Raw genomic sequence first — 22,067 nt, 5'->3', positions numbered from 1 at the left:
CACTAGACCATAGTGGAGGGCAGCAGGAACTGGGGCTTTCTGCTCCGAATCACAACACTTCCAGGAACATGTCTGCCTGCTGGAGACCTGAAGAGGAACAAAACTCAGAGTCAGGAAAGAAGGATGAAGCAAAGTATGAAGAATGAAAATAAGAAAGAGAGGGAAAAGAGGTTAGTTCCTGTTAGGCCTACAAATTTTCTCACAAAAACAATGAAGGAAAAAGACAATGGAATTCACAATGATGACAAGCCGGCCCTCCCTCCTCCCCAGTACTAGCGGCAGTTAATACATCACAAACCGTCTGCAGTAAAGAAAGGTAGCAATAATGAAAAAACATGTTTACATATTTACAGACATCATGTACACAATGTGTCACTAAATTCAGACCTTTATAGGGGGTCATACCGTATATAATTCTTGTACCTGGAGATTTCCATTGGGAATTAGAAAAATAAATAAATGAATAAAAATGGGATGGTGATTCTGGGAAAGAGAACATAGAAAAGGTTTTCAATCACGTACTTCTGATGCAGTTGAGAAGAATTAATAGAGTTTACAAAGTCAAGGAAGTCATCCTAAACAGAGGGCTTTCTCGTCAAGCTGTAAGAGGTATTTTCACATGGTATACATGAGTCTTTCTCTTTGGGCTACATTGCAACACCTGGTGGAACACTGCGTTTCCAAATCATTTAATAGCTGATCTCATTGACATCTTGATAAATCCAACTTTTTTCATGCCAAATCTAGCTAACAGAGCCTCATCACCCAGTAGTGCAAGACAAAGATCCAGAAAGATGTGGTCACGAGAGAAAGTGTCTGAGCTATGTTGTGCCAGAATGTGTTTAGCTCTGAGGAGGACCAAAACATGTGCAGAAGGGTACCTGTCTCTGTCACACATCCTGGGCAATGCTATGACCATTTTGAGTTCATTTTGTGGAGTCTCTCTGGAGAGAGACATATTCTGTATAAGAGATTAAATTGAAGCAAGCAATGTATAGCATAAAGAGAAATATACATATGAGTCTATAAACATCTTTTCCAATGCTCGTCTTCAAATCGAACGTCTAGGTCTTCTTGTCATCTTGTAGGAATCACTGTGAATTTTACGTTACTTTGGTTGAGGAAATGCCTCTGTGTCCCCAGGTATAACAGTAAGAGATTTAGAAAAGCTTTCATCCCCTTTGCAATCTCACTTCCAAACAACGTAAAATAACTCTTATGTCCTGAAACACTATTGTACTGTATTCTTTTTTGGACTTGTTTGTCTATTTTTGTTGTAATTTTGTGTTGGAATCTACCTTAAAACAAATTTCCTCCAAGGAATTCATAAAACTGGAATTGAATTGATCACTGAATTATATTTTTATATGCTTTTCTCTTTTTTTTTCAGAAACAGTAAAAATCTGATTATTTAGGATTAAACTCTATCTTTGACACATATTCTTAATTTTAAATTGCAAGAAATGAATGAGCAAAAATAGGTTTGTAATATATGCCTTGACAATGCAGTATACAATCTAAATTCAGGTATCACTGAAGTAATATATTCACTAAAGAGAAAAGAATCTACATTGGCTAAAAAATGTTAAAATTTTTGTTATGTAGGTAATTTTCACATATCTAATTACAAACTCTCCTACGTGCACACAAAAATGGTTAAGTGTATGTCCAGGGCCATTACAAATGCACTGAACACAAAGACTTCTCTTTGCATGCAGTTAGTTGCTATAGCTGAGCCGCCTGTCCTTTAATTGATATGTGGTTTCCCTGTGTTGGCTGTTTGACGTAATCGAGTCTGAAATGGTAACAAGTTAATTGTGTGGCAGGCGACAGCTCAGGGCAGGGCTTTCTGTGGCTCTGTAGGAGCTGAAGACTCAGGAAAACATAGATTTACTACAGACAAAAGCATTATCAGTCCCCAACCAGGAACAGACAGTGTCAGGGACTGATAAGGCTACACGCTCATTTAAAAATAGAGCAGTGAAAGGAACACTTTTCTTCCCAGGCCTTTGCTGTCTGCAACCGAGAAGTCTGTCACATACCTCCTTATTTTTGGAAGATTAGCATATCCTGTGACATTCTTTACAAAAATGAAATATTTATTCCATATTCCACATACTCTTGGGAAGGTAATGTATCTTATATACACATTAATGTGGCCAGGCTTAAGCATGCAGTTACATGTTGATACAGATACATTTAAAAACTATGGGAGTGATGTACTCTATTTTTCTCTAAAAACAATGAAAACTTCAATCAGAGGTGCATTACTCTGACCCCAGTTAAACAGGGCTTCTGAAGAGAAACACACGCTCTTTTACCTCATCCCAACTACAATAAGACAGGGTGCGGCAAAAATAATTTCTGCAATCTCCAGAAAACTTATTTTTAGGCATGAGGGTCTCCGATGCATTTTTTGGAACAGGAAAGGGTTGTTAGGTCACAGCCTAATTGATTTGGCTCCTTGTTTGTCTTCGACCACTGACTCTTTTCCTGCTGTCCTATTACATTGTTCATTATGTTCAAGAAATCAGCTCTCTCTAACAGTGACATTCTTCTAATATCTTACTACAGATCTTATGTCCCTAATAGAGAGTAGAATAATTTCAGATACGGTTTAATTTTATGAAGGCGGCTGTGATTTCTTTTTAAAAAAGGAAAATAGTCAACAGTTTCTATTTAGATAATAAACATCCTCATAATAATGATTGGGGCTACCAAGTGTCTCTACCAGTATGTGTACAACACTGGCGAAAACGGAGCACTTTAAGCCTGGGCCTTCTCACTAGCTGAATGGAAATGGTATTCCTAATCAAACAGCAGCATTCAGCCGACTGTGTGTCACCAGTGTTGGGTAGTACTTAGTTGGCCAGGGTTTACTCAGTTTTCTTTGCAACAGTGGGTCATGGGACCAGGCTGATACCTGCGATCTCCACATACAATACCAGTACAGGGGTCACAGTGGTAGAGTCATTTCTAGAGACCAGTAGAGAATTCACAATTCCAGATTAGGGCTTAAATTACAATTTTATTAAAATAGTAACAGAAATGCAACAAATTTACCTAATCTCATCTAATACCACCACATAACACATTAGGGACTTGCAGAGTTCTCTTCACAATCATCTTTACAGTACAATTTTCAGAATAATTGAAGCTTGCAAGATTGAAGATCATCGATTCATTCCATTCAGTTGAAGAGCAATAAAATTTGATTTTTCAATAGCCATCATAGCTTTATTTGCACTAAATTACTCAATTTGATTTAAATATTTGATTAATTGGGACCATTTTTTTATCTGCAGGTCTTCTGAATTTTTGCAAGTACCTCCTTGGTTCAGGTACATATTTTAAACTGACCATTATAAATAACCCTTAACATTCTAAATAAATAAATAAATATATATGTAAATTAATATGTGATATCTTAGGATGGAAGGAAAACTAGAGCTTTCTGTAGCACTAATAGACCATTGTCTCACACCCCAGCCTAAAAATGTGATTGTGATTAAAACAGTTTAATGTTCACTTTTCCAAAAATGAAGCACAGTTCCAACTTATCATCTGCCTAAATGTAACTGGAGCATCACATAAGATCAGTCTGAAAAAAACAACGGTCCTGTTTTAAATTCGGCACTATATTTAATGAAAAAAAAAACATCAACTGAGGTGGCCTCTATGCTGTTTGAAATTTTCTACTAATGCCACATTCATACTATGTGTGTTTACAGATTCCTGTGATGAGATCTTAACCTAGAGCAAAACACTGCACATCACATATCCTATCTATAGAACTGTTCTATTCAATCTACTTATGTCAATACTTGGTCAATTACTCTAATGTAATCATAGGTATGTAGCCTAAAATAGAAAAAAAAGAAGGTACAGTAATTAGTAGAAATGCATGTAGCTGAAGCTGCAGATTCCAGCAACCTGTCAGTGAGGTTGCTCTCTCTCACGTGACTGAAATGCTCCAGCAACTGTGCAGTCTCCATGCCACATGTCTGAAAAGCAAACTTCTCAAATTCCAGACAGTGAAAAGAAAAATACAGTGCTCGGCAGAAAGGCAGATATTTTTACATACTGCACTCACATCTGTTTTAACTTTAAGTACAGCTTACAGTTCAAAGAGCCTGGAGATTGTCTATGACCATGGTTCTGGGAAATTAAAATTCTTACCTCTCCTGGATCATAGCTGCGCCTTCACCCCAGAATATGTTTTCTTTATCGATCAAAGATCCTTATTATGAAATCCACCTTTATAAACAGAAAGTCCTGTGTGAAAAAAATGTGAAAAAAAATGTCATTCGGAAGTTAAAGCTAATTTATTACACAGAAATGTGTCCTTTCTTTTTCAGACATGAATGAATGAAGGCCTTGCATTCACAAATGGTGACAAGAAAGCTCTGTAAGGAAGTGAGTCAACAGTGCAGAATAAGAAATTCCAAATCTTAAGAGACTCAGTTTACTCAGTAAGGGGGAACAGCTCTCACCTCCCATGACATTTTTACATTCTAGCCCAGACTGTCCAATCTTGTCCAGTGTTGAATGGCTGTTGTGTCAGTGGATTTTCATTCCAGCTCATTTCTTAACAAACTAAAGCAGCTGGTTACTGGCATCTGCACCAATTTAACAGCTTCTCCCAGTTCTTCAGATGCTGTTGCTTTCAGGAGACCTTGAAAACCTGCAGACGTAACCAGCCCTCCAGGACCAGAATTGGACACCCCTGCTCTAGCCAGCTTGTAACTTTAGCTCTCACCAGGGATTTATTCTGGTGATTGCACATTTCAACACTGACTGGTGGGAAATGGCTCTTTTCTCAAGCTTCTTGTGCGTGAACTTTCCACTAACTTAGCAAAATCTGGCCAAAAACAGAACATCACTGTCCAATCCAATTATCAAAATTGTGACTAAATCATTCCAATTGATATTTGGCTTTGTTGATTTGTTAGTATTTGTAATGAAATCATGCTGATCAGTTCATACAGTGTAGATGCAAACTGAACATATCTTGTATTTATAGTTTTGTACAGCTTGTATTTAAAGATATGAAATGCTATCACTCAAATTAAAAACAAAATTCTCATGTCCTTCTCATTCATTTGCTGCAATTCTTTGAAAAGGATTTGAGGTTTTAACTTTCCACCTTGTTACTTTGCTCAGTACTATGACGATTGTTTCTCTTTGTAATGCTACCTGCATAGCTATATGATTCTTTTGGAAACCTCCTCAGTCCTCTTTCACCTGCACTTGCAATGGTTTCTCTGATGTAGATGTCAGTTTGCTCATTTTTGCTCCATCATACAATGGGTACAGGTAGGTGTGATCTTCCCTCTAAAGATCTGAGCAAGAGAGAGTCTTGATGCAGAGTGCAAGACACAAATAAATCTCAGTAAGAAAATAACCACTAAAATACAGACAAGAAGCATGCTGTAGTCCTTTCCCTTTAGACCTACTCAGAGTGAGACAGAACATCAATGCTTATCTAAAGCAGAGACTGATATTGGATTTCCATTAGACCACCTATTGCACAAAATAAGAAAGATGCAGTCAAGGCTATACACATTACCTTTCACCTTGATGTCCATGAGTGTTCACAACTAGCCTTCCTCGTAAACACTAATAGGGATAGCTTCTTGCAAAGCCCATCTCAAGCCTGAGCCTCGTTTCCTTCTGTCCCTCTCCTCACTGCCATGATACAGCTGGGTTCTCACTCAGTATCAGATTCAAACAGAGACTCTCTCACCCACGTCCAGAACTTTCAACATTGTTTTAGTCTTTAAACAGTTTCAAAAACAACTCTTAATAATCCTCCATGATACTGGCTGATGATATTAGGTACAAGTTTTCTGGCCACCAGGTTAGCGAAATGACTTTAATCTGTACCCCGTGTTCTTTTCCAGCTTTTTGCTTTCTAATTGGACAGAGATAGATACTACTGTATTAGATGGATCAACTCATTTATAATTCCTTTCTCACCACCATGTACAATTCCTGAGAGAAGTTGTATGAAAATGTATGAAAAAGATTAACACAAAAGTTTAAGAAAAAAAACTATAAATCATATATTAATAATATATTTTTTTAAAAACAAAAAACGTAGATGAAAAGCCTTCTATGCAACATGCCAGATGTCGCTCTTGTTGTAATTTGAGTTTGCCCTTCTCTTCCTCTGCTGTTTAATTGCCACAACCCCCTGGAAGTACCCCAGCCCACGCTGATGTCCCATCTGCTTTTTGCTCCCCTAAATAACGTCTGCTCCACAGGCCCACTGTGCAGTGAGCTGTGAAAGATACGGTACACTCACACAAGAAATCAAGACAATAGCATACTGAGACTGACAGCTCTAACTTCTGTCTTTGACATGAACTGGCAAAAATGTAAAACCATATCAAGAAATCTCAAGGAACAAAGTTCTCTGCATTACCTTCTACACCTACTGCAAACAGTTTCAGTTTTTGATTATTCTTTGTAGTTTTCAGCGATATTTCACTTCTTTTCCCCATTGGTTTGAGAATTCAAGTTTTGATTAAAACTGTTCCCTTAAAAATGTGTGTGCATCATTTGAAATGGGAGAGTATGAATACTGAAGTTGCAGTTATGCAGTTATACTATGGCCTGTATTATAATGTTTAAATCGTTAAATCATTTATATTTTGTGTCTATTTCCATAACATTATTATTGAAGTATGTTCCTGTGCACTTAATAAAGACACAATGCAATGACTGCCTAGACAACTGAAATGAATCACTTTGGTTTAGCACTCTTCTCAAGCTAAGTGGACAAGATTGACACATTATCACCACACCTTTTCAAGGAAGACTAGAAATAAAAACTGATGTTACAAAACTACCTGGCCACTTTCAACTGATGCAGACTGCCTCGATGCATATCTTGAATGTAAACATTAAAATAGCAGGATGAAAAAGTAAGATCTCAGGGAGGCCCAAGAGACAGAGAATCAGAACTCTTGGAACGAGAAAAGATGCTCTAGTTCCTAAAAATAGAGCTCTCATTCAGAGGAAGTAGGACATTAGCACTGTGAAGACCACCTCTCTAGAGATCCATAGTCCAAGGGCATCTCATTATACATTAGCTTTTTTCTTTTCCCTAGAAAGCCTGATAATGTAAATGCCAATGGCCTCATTTTTGTCTTTTCTTCCCCAATAAATGAGTGCTACTCCACAGCTGGCAGAAAATGTCCCAGGCAACCAGGAAGCAGGAAACTCAATACACTAGGGAGAAATGGTTTGCTTAAAAGAGTTTTGGAATGTATCTGTAGTAATCTGAGACAAAACTAATTCTGTGGAATTACCTCCCTATTCTGATTACATCAGAGAATATACGTTTGTATATTCTGTGAGTAATATGGAAAAAAGAAGAAAAAGCAAATTGTTTTCTGAAGGGAAACAACACAAATATTTTATCAATAACAAGCAATTTACTCCAGCCTTCTGGCGACAGAAGAGCAGGCTAATCAATCAATAGCACACATATTTTCCAAAGTTCAGAAACAACCACTTCGAGCTCCTCAGGAGAGATAACACTAAGCCAGGTATCAAGAAAGAACATCTTTTGTTGATAGTATCTGTCAGACAGCAACAACAGGATCTGTCAATAAATGCTTTACAGCACAATCCTCATGATACTGAGAAAAATAAGATGTGGAAACATTCTGTTGTACAACCCCCAACCAAAACAGCTCCAGAAATTTGAGCTATAATGCATTTATTATATAGCACATGGTGATGCAAATATTTAATATCACTGTCATGCAGACTGTCATTTAATTTTTGTTGATGTTATGAGCTCATGTTTTTTTTTTCAGATAAGGAAGTTTACCTTCAATAGATAACGTGCTCATTGGAAAATTCAGAAACTGTTTTGTAGATTACATAGAAAATAAAATCCATATAAAATAAAGATGACAAAATATTTTTTACAAAAACGGTCTGAAAGCATTCTACCATTATAATGGAGGCGTTGTGTGTTTTAAGCATGTTAAGTCTCTCACAAAAAGCTACTGGTAATGTGGCAATGTAATGACTAACTTTACAACAACAGCTCTTCTAAGATATAATGTAAGAAAACGGGGAAAAAGGAAGAAGCAAGCTTTACAACAAACTTATGATGAAATCAAGATTCTTTTGACAATAAACTCTTAGAAATAAAGACAACAGGAAAGCCATAGGAAAAGTAAAACAAAAATAACATATGCTACCCCTTAATGAATCCTAAAGGTTCCTTCACAGCCACTGTTCTGTTATTGACTCGTGCAATGGGCTCTATAAAAAGCAGCAAAACTACTTCTAGTCTCTCAATTGAACTCATTCTCCAACAAGAGGAGGGCAGCCTGAAGGTGCATTTGTTCAACAGTCATTCAAAGGATATGTTATTTGCTACAATTATACTGAGACAAGAAGAAATGTGAGTTTCTGCTTTTGTGCCATCCCAAGTAAATTAAAACTACTTAATTTGAAACAATCTAGCTCTTGTGCTAAGGCTGCTTTTCTCCTCTGCAGAAGTAAATCAATGCTGTCTGGCACGGTACCAGAAAAGTAATAAATGCAACACATAAGCTAATATTTCTGCAGTATACCACCTACTAAAACCCCATCTGCAATCTGGAACTTTTATGACTCTGCGACAAAGGGCTTTCACATCTTAACCTAATTTTTAGTGACATACAAAGAACTGGCAGCGACCTGTGCGGAACTTTAGAAGAATCATCGACTCGGTCTTAACGGTCAGATTTCAGAAGAACACCATTTTAACCCGAGAGAATAACACTATGACATATGGGGATAATAATATGTAGACTATAATGCTTTATTATTTTCTGCTCACATACAATTCTGTGCTCATATAACTCAAGAACATAGTGCTGAATTTAAAGAATCTCCTAACTTAAGAGGAACTATCTGAAGATTTTAAAACTTGAAGTCAGTGTATTTATTTTTTATTTATTCGGATAAAACAATAAAAGCTGCCTTCCAGCTCAGATCCAGTTTAGGTCTCAGTGGATATGAAACTGTGAAGCTTGAAAAAAGGCAACTGAAATGAACTACTATCCCAGTTATCACAGCAGTTCTATGATCTATTCTAATGGCTGATTAGTGACAAAAGAAAAAGCACAGCATAACATTTAAATATCTTTAAAAGACTTACCAACTAGAACTATAATGTTTTTAAATTTTCAACAGGATTTGATTTTGTATAAAATCTCAATACCAACCTATTCAGAGGATTTCCAGTATGATACTTGAAACGTATACTTGTTATTCATTCTTAAAGAGGTCTGAAATGTTGTATTATGTTGAAAAAAGCAAGCAAGTCTGTATAAAGCCATTTGCAAAATCAAATGAAAAACTATACATCTCCTGGCTACAGTGTTGAGCAGTTGAAGGTAGCAGCTGCCTATTTCCCCTTAGAACATTTTTCCAACCACAGTCTATTTTGTAGCACACAGACAAGTAATTAGAAGCACAATGTCTTCCAGATACACTTATAATACAGTGGAATGCACTTTAATATGAATATACTGTATGGATCAGACAGAATTGTTTGACTTTCTGGAAATACCAGTATTGTTGCTATGTAATATAATATAGCTTCAATCATTCTTTGCCTCCTCAACTTATCAAAACAATATTATAGGTGTGTCCATGGTGTATCACCTCCTGAGTAATGACAGCTGATTGTTATTACTGACAAAGACACAAAGGTGAAAAAAAACACTTAGAAGGTAAAACTTGTTAAACAACATACAGAGCAGCCATGCCTTATTTCTTGCCTAAGAACACAATGTACAGTATATGAACACATTCTGCAGCTGGAAAATGAGTAAGGAGACACCCAGAGTCATCCCAGCCCTTTGGAACTCTTGGGCTAGCCTTGAGCTTCACGTGAACAGGCAAGGCAAACACAGCTCACAACGCCAACCACACCTAATCTCACTTGCACAGTATACAGTAGCAGAAATGTTCGCTAGGGAAGAGGAATCAGACTTTTAGAGAAAGTCAAAGACAAGAGTAAAAACATAACATACTATGCCAGATACACAATTTTAAGTATTCTATTTATGTCTGAGGTGTAAAGAGACAGAAACACCTTTACAACAAAGCAACCGGCGCTGATGGCTGTTATCAACAGCTTTGTCTTTTTTCACTATCGTGATACCATAGCATTAGGAAAACAGAATTCTTTACTTACTTCAATTTAAGTGTTTTGAAGTCAGTGTGTGCTGTATTCTAAGATCAGTTCAGGACAATATTTAAAATAGTTATTTAGATATGACAATAATTCACATTTAATCTAAAAAAGAAGTAAATCCTAGTTAAGTATTAATAATATACTCATAATGTCTACATTACAATGTCCAAACATTCCTGTTGAACAATAACAGTTTGTGAAGAAATACACCTAGTGAGCTTTGTTAAAGTATCAAGAATACTTTGGTTTTCTAAAAAAGATATTCAAATAGTAGTCCTCCTTAATTTAATCATGTTTCTGTGTGTTTGATACTTCCAGTATTTTCTAACTGCATTGCTACAACATAGTTCATTCATGCTGTTTCACATTTCATTAGCTTCCCAAAGACTTCTGCACTAAGTGATTTTTGCATCTACTGTATTAGACAGCAGCTGAATGTCTGACAGCATTCCACCAGTACTTTTAAAGCACTGCTGTGAGATGTTTAGGATTCTTCATCACTGAAGTGCAGATTGTATTCCATTAGCTGACGATGGTGGTGTAATTTATTTTTCCAATTTGCATGTTTATTAAATATTTAAGTGAAGGTTGAAAAGCTAACTTTATGATTGGAAGCACTATTCAATCAGTCTCAACTTGATGGTGTGAATCGATAATACTATAAGATAAGGGAAGATGAGACCATAAACTTCTTTTTACAGACAAAGTACATTTTAAAATCACACATATAGATAAATGATCTAAAATTTACCAGTCTACACAGATTAGTCTTTCTTGTCTCTAAGGAAGGCTAATATTTAACTTATGAAATTATTATTAATTTAACTTATTTGCAAGTTGTTTAGGCAGAGAACGTTTGACAAATGTTTGCTTCACCACACACTTTCTAACTGTTGTATCCAATTCAGGGTCGTTCAGGGTCGCAGGGGACCCAAAGCCTATCCTGGCAAGCAACATGCGCAAGGCAGGGTACACCCTGCAAGGCACACACAGACACAAACAGCCACTCAAGCACACACTCACACCAGCACAAATTATTCTACCAGCATGCCTTTGGACTGTGGGAGGAAACCCACGCCAACATTGGGGGAACATACAAACTCCACGCAGACAGCAGGAATCGAACCCAGGGTCCCAACTGTGTCTGGCAATAATGCTAAGACTGCGCCACAATGCCACATAGTTTGCCTCACATTTCACTCAAATTTCAGCACTGCAGTTCCGGTCTACCCAGTATTACCCGTTTTGATAAGATATTATTAATATAATCACATCGGCTGTGAAGAGGTAATAAGGTCTTTGTATGGAAACTGTTTGCTAGGCTCAATGATCTCAAGCCTGTACAATGTCCATGGTAACAATGTCCATGATTGCAAAGACAAGCTCCTGAAATATTTACAGGTTGTGTGAGCCTGAGCACACTGCAGTTATTTCTAGTTTTCAGTACACTGAAGCTTGCAAAGGAAAATAGCGAGAGCTGACAACTTAGGGCAAAATGTTTCAAATATGAATGTGATGTTTGTTGTGCTATCTATTCCAACCATGAGAAAATAAATAAAAATCCATAATTTATAGTATTACAAATTTAATTAAAAAAAAAGTAATACTGCAGCTTTTTTGTGCAGTTCCCTACATCATACCCTACAAACCCTACATCATAATGATAAATTATAATTATAGAAAAAAGATTGCTATTCATAGGAAACTTATACAAAATACTCTATAGACTCCTTACATTAAAAACTTTTATACTTTAGAATATTTTATATTTTATACTTTACAAGCTTTTCCCAGCATTAGGTCTAATTACTATGTCAAAATACAATTACGATTCAGCTTTTTCAAGGTTTTCAAATTTCACTCTTTCACATTGTCTGTGAAATTAACTTTTTCCTTACTTCAAGAATCCTAAATGCCAGTTGCTAAGGCACTGCACACAACGATTACCAAAGATACAGAAAAATAAATAACTTAATTCAGATGGTTATAATTTTTGATACATGAACAATATGTTTTTTGTTCTTTAATATGTAAAGTAGGTCATAGGACCAAAAACATCCAAAAATGTATTTTCTGAAGTATACATATATGTCTACTTTTAAACTAGCTGAAATTGTGTTGAAGTCAATTAATATAAGGTAAAGTTACTGTACATTTCAATATAAATTAGAATGTTCATCAATTTTCTAAGATTTCTAAAATACTGCAGATGTTAAAATAATAAAGGCACAGATTTAAGATTTGATTAAAAAAATGATTGGGCATTATTATTCAGATTAAGTATAAAAACACTAGTAAAAAGCAAAAAGTAAGTTATATATTATTACTTATTAATTTTATTACAGCAAATATACAATAAGGTAAAGCAAAACAGAGGGCTATAAAGTAAAATAATTACTATAATATACCAAGTATAGTATAATAGTATATCAACTATAATATCTACAAAGACTAGATTTCTGTTTTCAGAACATCAACATTGGTTAACAGTATGAACTGTATTATTACTTCGATATTACAACAATTGCAATAGCTTGCTTAGCAATAATTTAATTGTAGAGCAATTGCTTCTACCGAACACTAATTTAAGCTTCGATCATTGATCAGTATTTGTCAGTATACTCATAAAATCAGGTTGGTTTCATTTAAAAGACATTTGATGTAACAGAGTCTCTCTCACATTAAAGAAAAGTGATTTCAGATTTCAGTCAGATTTACCATATAAAACTAGAAACAAATAATATATGATCCACATATATTCCTTTTACTTTAACCTCTTGTCAGATTCAACAAATAATACAGCATCCTTGAAACCTGATGCCAAAGATTGGGAAACAACACAGACACTAAGACATTTTCTCTATTTTACACAGTGATTGAAACAAAAAAATATGAAGATGTTCAGAAGAAATAAAACATTGTCCTTTTTTGTTGAACTTACTTATGCCTATGGGCTATTTACATGGTAGGATTATTACACTTTTTAGAAACACAGGAATTTAACTACTGTGTCACTGAATATAAACGTTCCCTTTCATTAATGAAATGTTTAAACGATGTATTACTTTACGAGTCCTTCCCCTACACCATATTTTGAGCTTTTATAGAAAATTTCTCACTCCAGCAGTTCAGGACAAAGTGAGGGGCAGTGGACCACACTCATAAAACAACACAAAAAGTCATACTAGAAACATTATTAAATATTTATCAAAATGTTATATCATAGAAACCGGCGATATCAGAATTTGTCTTCGTCAAGACAGCTGATTGAGCCCTGCTTGAAAAAGCTGCTGCCAGAGTAAGAAAGGGAGTCTGACTGACAAGGAGACAGTACGTCAGCCTTGTGCTCAACAGCGGGGTGAGTCTGCAGCCCCTCCAGCTCCTGGGCCCCAGGTCCTCTCCATGCCTCACGCGCAGCGACGCTGGGCCTGTGAAGACACGCATGCTGCTGCAGCTGCTCAAGCGGAAGACTCCACAGTCCTGCAGACGAGCACGCTCGTTTCATGGAAACCGCAACGCCCCGAGGAGGCCAGGAAAAAGCAAACGTGGCAAACAAGACTGACACATCACCCTCCTCACCTAAGAAACAGTGTTCAGTCCTGCACTGCTCCGGCTAACGCAAAGCTTTGTAAAGCTGTGTTCTCACATTACCATATCGAAGTATTCACAAGTGACAGACCTCGAAAAACTGCTATTTTACAGGACTGAGAAGTAAGTGTTTTCTATTTTCTATTAGGTTCTCAGTTCATTAGACTATAAGAAAGGTAACAAACAAGAGGAAACCATTCAGCCCTTCTAGCTCATTTGGTAATTAGCAGTTAATTGATCCAGGGATCCAATCCAGTTGTTTCTTGAATGATGCCAAAGTATCGAATTCAACAACATGGCTGGGTACCTTAGTCCACACTCCCACAGCCTCGTGTTAACATATCTTTTCTAAACCTCTATAGTGCAGGTGTAACTACACAGCTGTTACTACTTTATTATTCTTATTTTATTCATCTGGCAGTTTTATCCAGAGCTATTTACATCTGAATCCATTTATACAAAAGGGTATGTTTGAATGGAAACAGTCAAAGTGTAGTACCTTTTTCTGAGGGGAACCACCCAGGACTTGAACCTACTGTACAACTGTCTACGCTTCTCAACCTTAAAATTGTTCTACAAACAACACTAGGGAACAAAAGAAACAGATATGAAAGTTACATTTTTTTTTAAATGACCATTTACAATTCATTCAATTTTTAGATGACCTACAGTACTTCTTGACTCTAACTTAAAAAAGGTGAGATGTGGAGAATTTACACATACCGTATATATGCAGTGTCTTGAAAAGTATTCAGCCCCCAACACATTTTTCACATTTTGTTGTCGGCGATTCTGAAGTTGAATTACACTGCAGTAGGATTTTTTGGCACTGATCTAGAAAGTATTAAGTACCGTGCAAAAACAAAATAAATGTTCCAAAACAGTTCCACAGTTTGTTATAAATGAAAAATAGAAATGAACAGAAATGATGGAATCTAAGAAGTATTCATACCCCTTGTAATTGCATACTCAAATTTGCACAGGTGCTTTACATTCCCTCAAAAGTCACAATTTGTTGATTGACTCCACCTGTGTAAGAAATTAGTGTACCACCTGTTGTCAGTTCTTTTAGAAATACAAATACCCCTACAGTATGGTAGAAACTTCATAAAAAACAAAAACTCCAAATGAGGATCAAAGAGCATTCCAAACAAGTCAGATACATGAATATAGAGAGGCACAAATCTGAGAAAGGGTACGAGACCTTTGCCAAGACATTGAACATCCCTCGGAGCTCAGTGCAGTCCATTGTACAGAAATGGAAGAAGTATGAAACTACACCCATCCTCCCTAGATCAGGCCCCCCCCACTAAACATAGTTGCTGGACAAGAAGGGCACTTATCAGAGAAGCAACTGCAAGGCCAACTGTGACTGTGAACGAGCTACAGAAGTCAGTCCAAGGCATTCCGCAAAATGGGTCATTATGTGAGGGTTGCGAGGAAGAAACCCTGGCTAAAAAAAAAAGAGTTTGCAAAACGCCATCTAGAAAAATCGCAGAGATGTGGCAGAAAGTCTTGTGGTCTGACGAGACTAAAGTGGAGCACTTGTATGGCACAAATCAAACACTGCACACCAGCCAGGTAACATCATTTCCACCGTGAAGTACAGCTGTGGTAGCATCATGCTATGGGGATGCTTTTCAGAAGCAGAGACTGGCCATCTTGTCAGGACTGATGGGAAGATGAATGGCGCACATTACAGACAAATGCCTCTCCCAGAAAGCTCATCTGGGGAGGACGTTTGTCTTTCAACGGGACTATGGTCCAAAGCACACTGCAAGAGCAACACTGGAGTGGCTTAAAATGAAGAAAATAGATGTTCTTTACTGGCCCAGTTTAGAGTCCTGACCTTAATCCGTTTGAAAATCTGTGGCAAGACCTCAAACTTGCCACTCCATCGCCACTCTCCAACTAACCTGACCCAGCCTGAGCCATTTTGCAAGGAGGAAAGGTCCAACTAGGTGAACAAAAAGACTACTAGCTGTAATAGCTGCCAGGTAATATTGACCAAGGTGGGTGAATACTTAATAAAGTATGAGATTGTTATTCTTTTTTATTTGTAATTAACTTATGGCTTACTATTATCTTTCTTTTTTGGGTTGGCTCTGTAAAGATGAATGCAAGACTCACAAATAAAAATTCCCATTCTAAAAAAATAATGTCGCAATTGAAAGAAACTTTCTAAATAATAATTCTAGGCCGTGAGATTTTTAAGTGTGAAAAAAAGGGGTGGGGGCTGAATACGTTTTCAAGACACTGTTTTTATATATGTATATAATACAGGTTGCAGTAACTAGTTGCCATTCCCAGAATTTGCACTTTAAAACTGTGGCCTGTTTCTGGAGGCAGAAATTAGTAACGAAGCTCTGAGAGGAGAAGGAACTGCAGCAGACAGGATAATCCACTCTATTTGCATAAGCAAATACAGAGACCAAAGAATTTTTAGTTATGTGAGCTATTTCCGCACTAAAAAGAAGTCCAACATTCCCATCCATCCATTTTCTAACTGCTTCATCCAATCTAGGGTCGCAGGAGAGTCAGTCCCTCACAGGGCACATAGACATGCACACACTCACACCTAGGGTCAATTTTCCCAGAAGCCAATTTGATCACCAGTATTGTTTTGTGCTGTGGGAGGAAACAAGACCACACAGAGGAAACCCATGTGAACACAGGAGGACATACAAACTCCACGCAGATAGCATCTAAGGTCCAGAATTGAACCTAGGGCCACCATGCCAACCACTGCAACACTGTCCCTCCCTCAACATTCCCAATGGAATCAAAATCCACTTCATAAGAACCAAAGCACAGTGCATTTATCATCTTTATGTTCCTAAGATGAAGCTGCTTCTTCACACAGAAGTTCAGATGAAACACTGTTCTATTTCATAAGTATTATATTCTGAATTCTAAACAACTGCATTTGATTGGTCAAACTGGGCAAGTACCATGAAAAAATCCAACTGGGAATTGAAAGGCATAAGAAAAACCCTTCTGATACTTGTGAGAATTATTAGGTTCTTAAAGCATTGAAAAAAACTGCACAGCAATACAGGATTAAATACTTAAATCGTTTAAGAAAAGGATTAACATATCTGAAATGATCAATAGTTATGTAACCACTGGAAAAAATCTAAAATACTTTTTAGAAGTACAGTAATAGCAAGTAAAGAAGGGAGTAACAGACATTTCAAACATTAGAAAATGAAACTGCTCTATTTCATACATATTATTCTAAAACATTAAAGTGTATAATTAATTCACTAGATTTTTATCTACAGTTCTTCTCCACTCATTTCTATTTAGCAAATATTTATTAAATATTTCTTGTAGGTCACTTCTGCTCATCCTGGATCAAGACTGGGAAAGCACAAGCTCTCTCCCTGTATATACCCTATATCAGGGATAAAAAAACAGAAATGCAGTTCCAAGGGACGGCATTTATCAGTCTCTGTGCATGCTTACGTGCATTTGTTTGACCAAACATTGCTTGCAAAATTCTAGTTTGTTGTGCTGTCCTTGGTTTGCCTACTTACTACTTTATATGCATAAATGTAGCCTTTATAAGCAGTAGCTCATACTTCACTCAGCTTAGTTGATTGCAATTAAAATAAGAGGCCAAATTCCTTGCCTTTCTCAGTTAGCAAGGCTCTTAGGTTCATACTTAGCATTTTTTTCTTTATATTTCCTGTTTCCTATTGCTCTGATAGCAAATACAAAAGCAGTATGATCATTCTTAGTAATACCTAAATATATTCAGAATAAACACATCAGGGCTGTGAAGGTCTCTGCCATCTTTTACGAACACTGTATAACATTCAGCCTCCAGAACCCACAATTGTTTTCTAAAGTATTTATTTAGTTGTTAGGTCACACATATTGTAATCAACTGTATGAACATAAAGATTTGCATTTCATTGTAATATTTTTTGCTTATGTATATGGATACTTGAGAAAGTATAAAAAAAAGTTAAAAAATGTTTGACTGCACAATATTAAATTCATGAGCCTTTCTTTCTATTGAAAAGGGTTAAACCCCTCTGCAGAAAATATTAACAATTGAAAAATAAAAATTAATATGCCTACATTTTTATTACATATTTTTTCTAGGATAAAATTGCAAAGGGAACTGTTTTTTATAAAGGTCAAACGTCTGTAGTCTTAAGGAAAGCGTTTGTTCACAAGTGTGTGGTTGTGAAAATCAGTGAAGAAAAGAACAGCCTTTTCAGGTAAACCGTGAGATCACTGTTCATGGAAAATTCAAATGTGAACACATGCAAACCAACTAAAGCCTTCTATTTCGATGTTGAAAATATATTTCCTATGTGATATTCACAATGGTCTATTCACTTATTGTCGTCTGTTAAAAACGTCCTTGTATCTGATGCTGATCTACAGTGCTCCATCCTTTATTTCATGGTGCTTTGTTTCACTTTTAAAAGACTGAATTCATTTTTGCAAGAGATGCAAAGTTATGAAAATCACATTGGTGACAGGCTTTGAGAATATGCTTCTGACAAAGCTACATGATCAGTTTCCCTATAGTTCAAAGTATATTAGTTACAAGTATAAGAGAAAATCACAGGATTTGTGTAACATTTTATTATATTCTTCTATGTTCTTAAATTAACCAGCAAGAGAATTACAAATAGGTTTTGGTTTTAATGACTGAACTTCTGTCAATTTACAGGAAAGAACGATTGATGTTTTGGTGTATCTAATACTTGTTTTTGCAGTCACTGTCAAGAACTTGTTTTTCATCATGCATTTGAGGAAGCAAATAAATTGATTAATTGGGATATTGAAAATGCTCTAAAGCAGAATTACAGAGGAATATACTCATACTATGTCTTAATCCTGTTGCAATTGAAAGAAACTTGTCAAATTTGTCAATTTTCAATCTGCCTTGCTATCAGATTGGTTATAGAGTACTAGCAAAGTGCAATTATATATCTTAAAAGTAAAACAAAGAGGAAACAAAACTGGAAATGTCAGAGGAATTTGCCTCTTCCTGTTCACAGCATGCATTGAACAGAGCATCAAGCCTACAAAATCATCCCCCTCATTCCTAAATACAGGATTAAATATAAATCTGGAGTCGGGAAGGCTCTAGGAATGTCAGTGGTCCCTTTTTCATTTGCTGAAAATCTGATTTCCTTTAGATTTATGATGATCATTTTTTCAGTATTAAGCGGATTGCATTTTATTTTAATTCAGGTTATAGATGGTCAGGCATTAAATGGCGAAAAAAATGGATTTTACTTTAATTTAAAAATCACATAAATTAACTAATCACTTTGGAAGTTTAACCTGTGAAACAATTAGACCGGATCTTGTATTAAAGTTGGTCCATCATTTCTTTCTGCTGAGTGTTGAAAGTCTCTGAGCCATACAGTTTGAAATTACTCTATACTGTACCTGTATTTATTGAAGAATTTTTTCCACTGCAAAAGAAAAATAACAGGGGATATATTTTAAATAGGGTGGCCTGGTGGTGCAGTGGATAGCATTGCTGCCTTGCTGAGCTGGGACCCTGTGTTCAAATCCACATGGAGTTTATATGTTCGCTCTGCGTTCATGTGGGTTTCCTGCATGTCCTCCAGTTTTCTTCCATGGTCCTGCTAGGTTAACTGGTTTCTAGAAAAACGTGTCCTAAGTGGGTGTGTGTCTGACCTGCGACGGATTGGACTCTCATCCAAGGTGAACCCTGCTTTGAGCCCATTGTTTTCTGAGATAATCTCCGATTCCCCAGTGACCCTGAATCGGTAGAAGCAGTTGGAGATTGGATGGATATTTTACATTTTACCCAAGTCATAGCCATGAAGTGATCACACATTACCAAGCTTACAAAGTCAGAAAGCCCCGTGAAACATTTGGGGGCAGACCTAGTTCTTTCAAACAAGGTCTGAAAGTAGAAAGAAAGTGCATGATGTGTTAGTTAATAGATCAAGTACAGGAGTTCCTGTAATTACCCTTACAAGAATTAGTATTCTGCAAAGAATCTAATTATGGCATACAGCACAAAAAAGACTGATTTCTAACCAAGACTACTTTATTGTTGATCTATGTACAGTATACTGTATGTACAACGCAAAGAAAATGTCTACAGCTAGATTCCAAAGAGGAATAGCAATTCCATACAGATCATACGAATAAAAGTGCACTTCTTGACAACAGCTGCACACTAAAACTTCTGAGCCTATTTTTCTAAAATGTTCCTAAAAAGAAGATATTTCAAGGGAAAAAAAACAATGTTTAAAAACAGTATGCATTGATTTTACCACAAACAGATTAAACATCTTTTCCAGTAAAAATGCTATTTATGTGGTCACAGATCTGAAAATACGGAAATTGCAGCTTTAAGAACAGCACACGATGAAGCTTGATTGACAGGATACTGCTACTTCCCCTCCTACAGTAAATGTACTTTGCGCACTCAAAAGGCAGGTGAAGAAAACGTGATTACTGCTGATGTGCCTTAAATGGAAGAGAACCTTAGATTCCAAGAGATCAATCAATGTAGCTTTTCATTTGATGGCTAAAATTATTTAGTTAGGTTCTAAATGCAAAACAGCAAAGATCCATTTTCCAAATCCGTATATGAAGAATTTTATTATTACAAAATGTGATCTCAAACCTATAAACACATTTAGGTGACATGACAGACGATATTATTAAAAAACTACACAAATTCCTATTTCAAAGTTTAAAAATATTACACAAGGTCAATGCCTATGATTTAATCCACATATATACTTAGATATATATATTTTATATTGTACATATAGTTCCAAAAATACTTCTCTCATGAGTAAAAATAAATAAAATTTAAGGATCAAATGTGCATATTTCCATCACATGGGAATAATCATACGTGATGATGAATACCAACAAGCACCAGGAGGACAGGGTCAGAACAGCCTTCACGATTGTAAAAATGACATCAGTTCACCTTTTCCGGGTATTTGTGGTGACATTTGTGGCTATACTGGATGGGGGTCATCTCTGGATTTCAGGCTAGCCGCCCCACACGTGTCAGTCTCTCTACTGCCTGTGCATGCCATCTGTCTCCGCAATGGACCTTAATGCCAGGGTCTAAGCCAAGCTAGAGGATTTCTCTCGCCCCTCCCACTTCCACCCCCCCCCATCAGAAAAGGATCAGCATTCAGCCGGACTGGGTTTCAGACTCATGTACAGTATAGCACAGTTCCAACAGAAGTCGCACTCCCTTCCCATTACGCACAACCATTATACAAAAACATAATTTGCTTTTTTGTCTCAAACCCCCTACCATACTCTTGCTATGGTAACATGAATCTGTAGTGGGCAGCTCCATAACAGCGCTCGATTTGAGAATAATTTCCATGATGATTTTAATACATGTAAAACCCTCAGACTTCTTCAGAAATGATGAAACAATACTGTTACGTCAGTGTTTTAAGTTGATCTGTCGATCTTGGGCTGTTTTGTGTCATATTGATTTAACTGCAGCGGAAACCTTCAGCCTGAGATCTCTTGATTTTTTTTTTAACTTTCATCATATTTCTCTAACTCTTTTAACTCTTTAAAAAAAATACTTTGTTTTAATTTTTATAGGTTATAAAGTCCATGCTACTGAATGCACAGCACCAAGCCAGTATGATGGGTTTGTGTCTGCTCCTTGCTGTGTTTCAGTGTTTTGTCAATGCCAAATTATCTGTTCATCGTAGCCACTCAACTGAATACAACAATATTCAACATTTCCATTATTTAAAACAATTTCTCAAATATACCAGAAGAAACAAGAGTGAATAATTAGAAGAGGTGATTAGCTGCATTGACTCTTAAATATTGCTCTGAAAAGCAACAAAAGGAGAGTTAAACAGCTAATCAATTTGATTCACTTCTGTTTACTGCATTACTATGAACAGCATTTCAGCACCTGCGTCTCTTGTTGTCAGCTAGAATCATGCATGGTGTTAGTTTCCCGTGTGTGCAGTCAATGTATAATGGTGTACAAAGAAAACAAATATGCAAAACATCTTTAAGAGGCTAAATGACAGGATATAAAAATTAAAAAATGCCCAATATTTTATTACAGGTTTACAAATGTGATTGTTGTGATGCTGATTTTCTTTTATTTTTTTGAAGAGGTGGAGAAAAAAAAAGAGAAATTCCCCATGTCATCTTCAAAGTGTATCTTGCACATCCCTACTGCAACGCGACTACATTCTTGCCACTGAAAACAGCTGAGTTCAGCACATTAAGCTTTATGATCAGAGGA

The 22,067-nt window shown here is 36.4% G+C and overlaps 1 long non-coding RNA gene across 1 annotated transcript in view; it reads right to left on the bottom strand.

Moving 5' to 3' along the window:
- Positions 1–20: 20 nt before the first annotated feature.
- Positions 21–22,067, bottom strand: part of LOC148841276 (uncharacterized) — a 33,947-nt gene continuing 11,900 nt past the window's right edge. The window contains exons 2-3 of the long non-coding RNA XR_016091307.1: positions 4,180–4,275; positions 21–87 (exon numbers count right to left, since the gene is read on the bottom strand). This is a non-coding gene — a long non-coding RNA (uncharacterized LOC148841276). The remainder of the gene's footprint in view (positions 88–4,179; positions 4,276–22,067) is intronic.

Source organism: Atractosteus spatula, chromosome 1 (assembly GCF_055471065.1).
Source record: "Atractosteus spatula isolate fAtrSpa1 chromosome 1, fAtrSpa1.hap1, whole genome shotgun sequence".
NCBI classification, from domain to species: Eukaryota; Metazoa; Chordata; class Actinopteri; order Semionotiformes; family Lepisosteidae; genus Atractosteus; species Atractosteus spatula.
Note: the sequence above shows the minus strand (reverse complement) of the source record. Positions and strands in the feature narration are given on the sequence as shown.